Source organism: Balaenoptera ricei, chromosome 2 (genome assembly GCF_028023285.1).
Source record: "Balaenoptera ricei isolate mBalRic1 chromosome 2, mBalRic1.hap2, whole genome shotgun sequence".
NCBI classification, from domain to species: domain Eukaryota; kingdom Metazoa; phylum Chordata; class Mammalia; order Artiodactyla; family Balaenopteridae; genus Balaenoptera; species Balaenoptera ricei.
The window spans coordinates 133546260-133556888 of NC_082640.1; positions in this window are offsets into that span (position 1 = coordinate 133546260).

Genomic DNA, 10629 nt, shown 5'->3' on the forward strand with positions numbered 1-10629 from the left:
CCATGTAACTTTACAGTCATCCCTCCATATCTGTGGTTCCACATCCTCGGATTCAAACAGCCTCGGATCATGTAGTACTGTAGTACATATTTATTGAAAAAAATACACGTATAACTGGACCCACACAGTTCAAACCCATGTTGTTCAAAGGTCAACTGTATTTCTCTTCCTAGTAAGTCATATTGGCACAGAGGAAAAAATACGTAAATTTTGGGGATAACATCTGTGTGCTCCCTTATAAGTAGTAAATTGATAGCATGAGGCTTTCTTTGATTTGTAATATAAATCACCAGAAATTTATAGTTATCAGAATATTATGTTTCTTTTCAAAGACCCTAAGTTCTCTTTTCCTTTTGCAATTTAAAGGAAAAAAATAAGTAATGTTCTCAAGGGAAAATACTTTTTGAAATCTATCATCATTTATTTTAGTGTTTTAAATAAATAGTCCATCCTAGGTTTTGGGTTGAGACTGAGCGCAATATATTTGGAGATTTCTACACAGCAACACAGTTCACTGCCATATACCAAATTGCTAAGGTTTAATTCAATAAATTAAGTCTTACATTGCACTGGTGCCATGTTGAGATAACTTACTGAAGAATGAATAAATGTGAGTGCAACGTTGATGAGGATGCCTTTTTATTTTGTGTAAAAAAGGAATATTCATAGTATTTGCTCAAAATAGTGATCTATTTTATTAAAAAAATTCACCCCAGAGTTTATTTAAATTGTTCCCACATGTATTTAAATAGGATTTGATTTATAGTAAACTTTTCTGGGGACACCTTACTGCATGAATCAACTGCATGAATCAAAGTATACAAAAACACAAATATTTGCATATACATAAATGGTATCATTAACAGAATTATTCCTGATGCAGATTTATTCTTTTATGAATTGCACTTTATTTGGAATAATACTAGTTTGTCACGAAACAATGACTTACCTACCTCACAGGGTTGTTGTGAGGCTTAAAATGTTTGTTAATATCTTGACTACCTTGAACATGCTAATAAAAAGAAATATTTTTTCTACCTCTTTCATGTACAGGCAAGTCTCCTAGATTCTCTATCACTAATGACCTTTTCAGATCTTTTTAAAAATTACTTAAGCAGTAGCTCATATCAGTAACGGAATTAATGTGTAATGAAATTTAAGTATGCCTTCTGGGCCCCAGATGGTTAGGATTTAAGGATAATAGGAATTTTGCTGTTATGGTGGTAATTGAAGAAATTATTCCCTGCTGACCAAATAGTGGGTAGAAAAGGGATGAAAAAATATGAAGTAAACAAGATTATCACAAAATGTGAAGCTGAGGGTATGGAAAATTTTGTATAACCTTAAACAGAGAAATCGGAATGCTGGGGGTGGGGATGGGCAAAAGATACGAGGGAATAATCAGAATACGTTTTTAATCAAAGTGCCACAAATCACAACTATACCTATGGGGAGAGCAGAAATGATTTTAAAACCCTCACCTCAAGCAAAGGGAGATAAAGAACAAATAAAGCAAATTTAAGGGGAAATCTCCAACATTTAAGAAGTCTCCAACTTCTCTTCAGCCAAAGAAGCTTTACCCGCCCCCCACCCAAAACTTAACAAATAATCTTAGATTTATCCTTCAAAGTAGCTTTTCATTATTTGGGTTGACTTAACATCTGAGGCATTGTCACTGGATCGGATCCAATCAAAGAGAAAGAGGAACAAAAATCACCACCACGGGCATGCTTACTAGGGTGAATCCTAGGTTCTATTTCATTCTTAAGAGTATGAGCAAACAACTAAGCTATATAAGCAGATGACTACTGTGGCACATAAAAAGCTGTACGTATTGAGCATATATCAACAGTTTAGTTTTATACTTAAATGAGTTAATAACATTTAATTATTTGACAATAATTGTAATGCACTATACCTAAGCAGGAAAGGTAAACAGTTCATGTAAAAATGACTGCAATTACTACTGCTAAACTCCAGCCTAAGCGAACATTTATATTCTTCTCACCTTCCTTTGTTAAAATCAAAAGTTAAGATCACATAGCCTTTGAAGTTCATTTTAACTACTTGATGCCTTACTAACAAACAGGGTTCCTACCCACCCAACTGGCCCAGGGTTCACTGTCTGGTCAACTGGACAGCCTTTAACTTCAAATTTAATTTGATCTCAGGGAAAACAACCTTTTACTTTATTTCTGGGAAGTTGAGGAAGTTGGTGGGGAGGCCTCTGTAGCTAGAAGATTTCTTTATATGCTGATATCTACCTGAGGATATAAAATTATTTACCCTCAAAGAGCAATCAGTTCCACAGTCCACCCATTGTTTTCTCAATGAGGTCTATAAGGTAGCAAAAGGAGTACCACTGAAAATGAAAAAGTGAGCTACTCTGGTAAGGCCCTCAAAAATGATGTGGTATGGAACAAGAGCTTGAGGAGCCAATGAGCTGTGCAGACAACAGTGTGGTAAAATTAGAAACCTGCTGTTTGTACGCTTAGCTATATTTTTATTACTTGCTTGTTTTCCCTTTGAATTTTGTAAAGTCTAATTTTTCAGATGATTATACAAATAATACATAAATCAGTAAGAAATCAATAAACCCAAAAAAACTGTAAAGAAGAAAATGATCATCCATGATTTCTCCACCCAGTGATAATCATTGGTTCATACTGGTAAAGACTTTTTGAAAAGTCCAGCATGGCTCCACAGTACTGAAGAAAACTAAGAACCAAGGAGTTCGGGCTTTGAAGAAAGAAGTGTATACCCTTGGGGGCCAGCATAGCGGTGATAGAAGTAATCAGTTTGACAAAATGTGTACAGGAAAGTGAAACTCTGAAGGAAACTGCAGTGGCCACCTGTTCAGACATTTCTTTCTACCTGGACACTTGCCTTCAGATGCTTTTATTTTCTCAAATCTTCAAGAACTCATTATTCTACTTTATGAAAGATGTCATTCCTTTACGTTCCCCTACCTACATTTCAAAACTAGTATCCCAGGTGCCAGAGTTGGGAAGCAAGAAGACCCTGATGGTATAGACTGTCCCCAAACAGATACAACCAAATAGATTTTCTATATTTCCCTGTTAATCTAACAGAGAGTGTAACAAAGAAAAATCAAAGTACACTGAGCATAATTAGCTTGCTTTAAGAGTAGAGTAGGAAAAAGTTGGCTGAGAGAGTTTGTGAAGAGGGGGGAAACCAGCACGATAAATAGTTCTGCATACCCAACATATGGGAAGGAAGGAAAGGAGAAGAGGAGTGAAGGCAGGAAACACAGGAGAGTTGATTTGTGCTCAGGTCAAGAAGACACCAGGTTAAAGCTTAAATGAAATGGTTAGATGGTTAGGGAAATCTTTGCCCAAGCAGGCTAAGCTTGATTTGAGGGCTACAAGCTGGAACAAGTCAATAGCAGACGTACTTTCTCTACAGCATCCATTTAATACATACTTAATATCCACTACTTGCTAATAGAATTAGAAATGATTTCTGCCCTGGAGGTATGCACACGTCTAAAAAGGGGGAACAGTGAGTCAATCAATGATGACTGTACAGAGGGAAGTACTATGGCAGGGTGAGCACCTCAGGCTCTGAGTACAGAGGAGGGACAGTTCTACAGACAACTGCTGTGAGGTCTTTGAAACAGTCCTTTCCCAGTTGCTACCTAGCATCCCTGGAGGAGGTTTTGGAGGAAAGAGACTACAGATTGTTCAACTTGTGATTTCAAAGGCAATTGTAAGGTCCTATTGAAACCGCACAACTCAGAGTGGGACTTGAACCACTGCATTTTAATTGAGATCACACACCAGGTCTCAGGACTTAATGAAGCTCAAGTTCTTTATGTTTTGTCACAAAAAGAATTCAGTGAGAGACAAAGTGATAGGTAAGAAGTGGATTTATTTAGAGAGATACACATTCCATAGAATGTGGTCCGTCTCAAAAGGCAAGAACAGCCTTGGGAGAAACACAGTCCACAGACAGAGTGTGGGCCATCTCAGAAGGCAAGAGACCCCAAAATACGGGGTGGTTAGTTTTTATCAGCTGGATAATTTCACAGGCTAATGAGTGGGAGGATTAGTCCAACTATTTTGGAGAAAGGGTGGAGATTTCCAGGAATTGGGCCACCACCCACTTTTTGGCCTTTTATGGCTGCTCTCAGAACCGTCATGGCGCCTGTGGGTGTGTCACTTAGCATGCTAATACATTACAATGAATGTATAATGAGGCTCAAGTTCTACTGGAAGCTGAATCTTCTGCCATCTTGGACCTAGTTGGTTCCAACCAGTTTTAGTTGTGTCCTCAATGGCTATGTCATTCTTTTAAAGGTTGTGCCCTGTCCCCTTTCCTTCTGTTTCATTATTGCCTCTACATCTAACTTCAAAGCCTAACCATTTTTAATTTCCATTAGAAAGCTATAAATCCTAAAATTAAAGATAAAACAAATTTCAAACCCCATCAAATTTTTTTTTTTGATTGATTGATTGATTGCTATGTTGGGTCTTCGTTACTGTGCGAGGGCTTTCTCTAGTTGCGGCAAGCGGGGGCCACTCTTCATCACGGTGCGTGGGCCTCTCACTATCGTGGCTTCTCTTGTTGCGGAAAACAGGCTCCAGACGCGCAGGCTCAGTAGTTGTGGCTCACGGGCCTAGTTGCTCCGCGGCATGTGGGATCCTCCCAGACCAGGGCTCGAACCCGTGTCCCCTGCATTAGCAGGCAGATTCTCAACCACTGCACCACCAGGGAAGCCCCAAACCCCATCAAATTTTAAAAGAAATTTATTGTAGCTGAAGTTTTCCACAAAGAATTAATAATATCAAATATTTTCTAATTCTCATTGGAGGGAAGATAACTTGAGGAAAAACTGAGACAGCCATTGGGACCAGTCCTCTTTAAATACTCCTGGACTTGTGGAGGGACAGGATTGGTGATTCCAAACTCTTGCCATTTTCTTCATGAACACTAGGTGGCAGAAGCTCCCCAGTATAGAACGTAAAGGCCGGAGCAAGACCCATTCCTGAACTTTCTGGCCTTTAAAATTTGGGCAAGGCAAGTACAATTTTCCATCAGTTCTATGACACTATAAGCACTCATAGCTTGGGGATAACATACAATGGTGTTGTCTTTGATGAGGCTGACTATGCTTTCTGCCAACAACAACCCAGCTCAAATTATACCTGTAAATTGACTTCTGGGATTTCTTCATCACTTCCACAAACCTCATGTTTCTGGCCTCCTCTCTGCTTTCTTCAGCTCTTCTTTGAAAAGGGTTAGGAATTCCTGTCCCTAGAGAGTTTATGGAAATGACAGAAGACTTAATTCAGGATTGACATTTTTCACCTAGGAAAAAAATAATGGAATTTCAGACTTTTGAGGTGAATCGTGTTACATGATCACATTACCACTGGATTCTCTTTATTACCATCAGTTCTCGACTACTGATTTTCTTGATGTCAATTAGGGGAAAGAGTATAGCAGTTAAATGCCTAGACTCTGAAACCAAATTGCCTGGGTCCAAATTTGGACTCTGTCATTAGTTGTGTGGCTTTGGTCCTATTACTTAACTCTTCTGTTCCCAGTTTGCTAACTGTAAAATGGAGATAATAATAGAATATATCTCATAAGGTTGTGGTGAAGATTTGATGAATTATTATTATAGCACTTAGTGCCCAGCACACAGTAAGCACCATGAAAGTGTTTGCTACAGTTGTTTTTGTTTTTTGTTTTGGCTGTGTTGGGTCTTGGTTGCTGCGCGCGGGCTTTCTCTAGTTGCTGCGAGCAGGGGCTACTCTTCCTTGCGGTGTATGGGCTTCTCATTGCGGTGGCTTCTCTTGTTGAGGAGCATGGTCTCTAGGCACGTGGGCTTCAGTAGTTCTGGCTCGGGGGTTCTAGAGCGTAGGCTCAGTAGTTGTGGCGCACGGGCTTAGTTGCTACGTGGCATGTGGGATCTTTCCGGACTAGGGCTGGAACCCGTGTCCCCTGAATTGGCAGGCGGGTTCTTAACCACTGCGCCACCAGGGAAGTTCCACTACAGTTACTGTTGACTCCTCTTTCAATATTCTATTTTTTTAAATATTTATTTATTTATTTGTTTAGCTGCGCCGGTTCTTAGTTGCAGCATAAGGGATCTTTTAGTTGAGGCATGCGAACTCTTAGTTGCGGCATGCATGTGGGATCTAGTTCCCTGACCAGGGATCAGACCTGGGCCCCCTGCATTGGGAGTGTGGAGTCTTAGCCACTGGACCACCAGGGAGGTCCTCAATATTCTATTAAGAAATTAGTAGATAAGTAGTGCTGCTGCAGAAGATGAATAAATTCTGTGTGAAGATTTCAAGTTTGTTGGCTGAAAACCATTGCTGCTATTTCTGTGGCAAATAAGCTCACAGAACAAACTATAATATCAGAACAGTAAAAAAAAAAAAAAAGTTAAATTCATGAATTAGTTTGAAAAGCAAAAACAAATAAAGCAGAAGTAAAAATGTTGGAGGAAAGTGAATAGCTTAAATTTTCCTAGATACTAAATAATAATGAAATATCATATCTTGTTCCTGCTCAAAATCGTTTATCTACCAGATACAGTCCAAAATAGTTTATCTGCCATCCGGCTCTAAAACTTTTTGAGACATAGTCCTCTAATCATTGGAAACACCTACTTTATTAGATTCTAGGACCCCTGCTTACTTAAACTCTAACTGTCCTCAGGGCACACACAAGAATATCCTTTCCAATACTTTCTTTCTAATCAGGACAGCAAAAGTGATTGGCTCAGCCTTATTTAGATCCTGCCTTACTCAATAAGGTTTAAGGCACTTTTCATGTACTCTAAAAATAAGACGCTTTCCATGTCTTTAATTATATTTTAATATTAGACATAATTTGAACCAAAAAGAACATGAGACCAAGTATTACCTTTTTTTATGTATAAATTTATTTATTTATTTTTGGCTGCGTTGTGTCTTCATTGCTGCGTGCAGGCTTTCTCTAGTTGCGTCCAGCGGGGGCTACTCTTCGTTGCGGTGCGCGGGCTTCTCATTGTGGTGTCTTCTCTTGTTGAGGAGCATGGTCTCTAGGCACATGGGCTTCAGTAGTTGTGGCTCACGGGCTATAGAGCGCAGGCTCAGTAGTTGTGCATGGGCTTAGTTGGTCTGTGGCATGTGGGATCTTCCCAGACCAGGGCTCGAACCCGTGTCCCCTGCATTGGCAGGCAGATTCTTAACCACTGCACCACCGGGGAAGCCCCGGGGAAGCCCCCAAGTATTACCTGTTAATAGGACCCTGCGTAGGTGAACTAATAAAAACAGCCTATAATGTACTCTTTTCTATTGTTGATGGGAACGGAAAATGGTACATCTTGGGAGAACTGGGCAATGTTATGGACAGGAGGTTTGTGTTTCTTCGACATTTAAATACTGAAACCCTACCCCCCGCCCCCCCACCGCTGCCATGTTGGTATTAGGTGAGATCTTTGGGAGGTAATCATGATTAGATGAGGTCATGAAGATGGAGCCCTCATTAATGGGATTAGTGTCCTTATAAAAGTCATGAGAGAGCTTACTCCCCCTCTCTACTCTCTTTCATGTGAGGATATGAGAAGTTGTCAGGTTGCAACCCTGAAAAAGCTCTCATCAGAACCTGACCATGCTGGCACCCTGGTCTTGGACTTCCATCCTCCAGAACTGTGAGAAATAAATTTCTGCTCAGTCTGTGGTATTTAGCCTATGGCAGCCTGAACTAAAACAGGCATGATCTAGGAAAATTGCATATCACCTACACTTTAGCCCAGAAATTCCACTTCTAAAAATCTGTGCTCAAAACACAAAATGACAAACGCACAAGGCTATTCATTGTGGCATTATTTGTAAATGCGAAAGTCTAAAAACAACCCAAATGTCCATCAGCACAAGACTAGATAAAAGTCCTATGGTATATCTACACAGCAAGGTACTATGTAATTGTAAAAAAGATTAAGAATTATCTTAATATATTAACATGACATAATCTCCAGAATATTTTAAGTGGAAAAAAGTGTTTTTATTGTATGCTATTTTTTTGGTAAGGAAATGGGGAAGGATTTTTTCAAAATGAAATAATGGAACAAGCATCTAATAAAAATGATTACCTATAAAGTAATAAAAATGAACAGAGTGAAAGAGATGGAAATGCAGACAAAACTTCCGTGAATGCATCTTCTCGTATAGTTTCAACTTTGTAGTCAAGTAAATATTCCATATAATTTTAAAATAAAATTAGATTAGAAAGTATAGTTCTAAAAATTAAAACCTCAATTAAAATAGCCTCACTGTACATGAGTCAATTATGCTTTAACCAAATAAAAATATTACTTCATTTGACACTAAAACCAGTGTTTTTATTTTTGATCCTTCTGAAATATATTCTAAGGACAAAAAATGTCACAAAGGACTCAACTACATTCATTGGTCTTATTATTTATATCAGTATTGTTATTTTGAAAACATTATAAGTATGTTGTAAAACAAATTAAATAGGTAATTAAATTATGTTAATGTTGATAGAAACCAAGATTTTCAAGCTAAGAAAAAAAACATTAAAATCCAAGAATTTAAGTAAAATAAAGTAAAATTTAAAAGGAGGCATTTCCTGACTCTGCCTATTGAATAGCCTATAAGCAAGGACAACTCAGTAGCAGAAAACACAAGCAAAACATTGGGACCTCTAAATACCATTTAGAGATTCTAGATCTGAGGAAGAAAATGAAAAGGAAAAGCCAAAACACAACAATGCTTGAATTTGATACCTGAACTGTGGTTAATAAGAGAATGAATATCCTTATTCTTAGGACATATGTGCTTAAAGTATTAAGGGATAAAAAGACAATGTATGCATCCTACTTTCAGATGGCTTGAAAAAGATGAAAGGATGATAAAACAAGCGTGGCAAAATGTCAAAAACTGGTGTACCTTGAAAAAGGTATATAGTAATTTTTTGTATTACTCTTACAACTTCTCTGTAAGTTTGTCTTTATTTTAAATTATGTGAAAATAATTCTTTAAAAGAAAGGAGGCTTTCAATGGAACTTAATCTTATACACAGGCTTAAGATGTGTTGATTGAAACACATATATTCAAACAAAGATCTTTAAAAAAATCATGAGCTCATGATACTTGATCACCTTTGGAGTTTTTTAGGGCACTAATTCATTAAAGATTGAGAAAGGAATGAATCGCACAATTTCCCCAGCCTTTCCTTAATAGACCTTATCTCAAGTTACCCAAATAAGTGATGAGGAAATGCTTTCCTTTATAGAATTCCAGCTAATAAAAGCAGAAGGAATGGCAGAGTTAGAAAACTACTATTTTACAACTCAATATGATAATGGATCCAGCAGTAGTCACTAATAGCTGCTAAAACCATCTGGTGAGAGTTTGATGGGGAAATTGATAATGAAGGCATCAGGTTGACAACTGAACTCAAACTATGATTAATGTTAGCATCACTAAAAGTGGGATAACCAGACATAATATGCCTCAGATGCAATACAATAGGAGGTATATGCAGCATCAACTATGTTTGCAAAAAAAAAAAAAAAAACCTGAATCTAATGAAGACTCTGCAGCCATCAGTTTTAGTTTATAGAACATTTGCAGAATAGGACAGTAAGTCAAACAAAACACACAAAAAGCAATCTGCCAGATCTAGAATGTGGGACAATCTACTAGACGAACAATCACATATACTAACAAGTAAATGGCATGAAAAGGGGGAGGAGGGCAGTGACTGGTAGAGATTAAAATTGACTTAGGGATGTAACAGTAAAATGCAATGTATAAACCTTATTTAGATCCTGACTCAACCAACTAACAGAAAAAAATTTTGAGACAATAAGGGAAATTTGAATACAGACTATACTAAATAATACAAAAGTATTCAATTTTTAAGTGTGATTATATCGGTGTAGCTTACAGAATGAAAATTTTGTGTCCTTATCACTTACAGATGCAGCCTCAATTATTTACAGTCATATTATATTGCATGTTTGGGATTCTCTCTAAAATATTTCAGCCAAAAAAAAAAAAAAAAGGGTGGATAAGGAAAAGTAGGATTAACAAAATGTGATTAATTGTTGAAGCTGGGTGATGGGTACATGCAGATTCCATTTCTATTAAAAAGAGGGGAAAAAAAAGCCTGGAAGACATATCAAAACCCATGCGTACTGTTTTAATACTACCTTGACACAGAACTCAATTTTACTCCTAGCCTTAAGAGTTTGGACTCCTGGAACAGCTTTTTGTATCCCATTATGAGTCTATTGTTGATTCCTACAATCCACTCATCACAGTCTTCCAAACTGAGTTGAAACTTCTACTTCCATTACTGCACTGGCCCCAAACAAGAGAAGCATCTAGTAATTTTAGAAAGAACATGAGAGGCACCAGTAGAGCTCTGCTAGAGTAGCATTATCTCTTCAATTCTCCCTCCCTGAAAAAACAAACAAACAAAAAAAACCCCAGAAAGCAACCGAGGTGTCTTTTTCATTCCTCAAGCAGATTGTAAGATAAGGCTTGTTACTCCTCTATACCTTCCATCATGTCTTTAACATATTAAGCTCTTAACTGTCTGCTGACAGATTTTCTGGGTAATGTAAGAGCTATCTGTGCA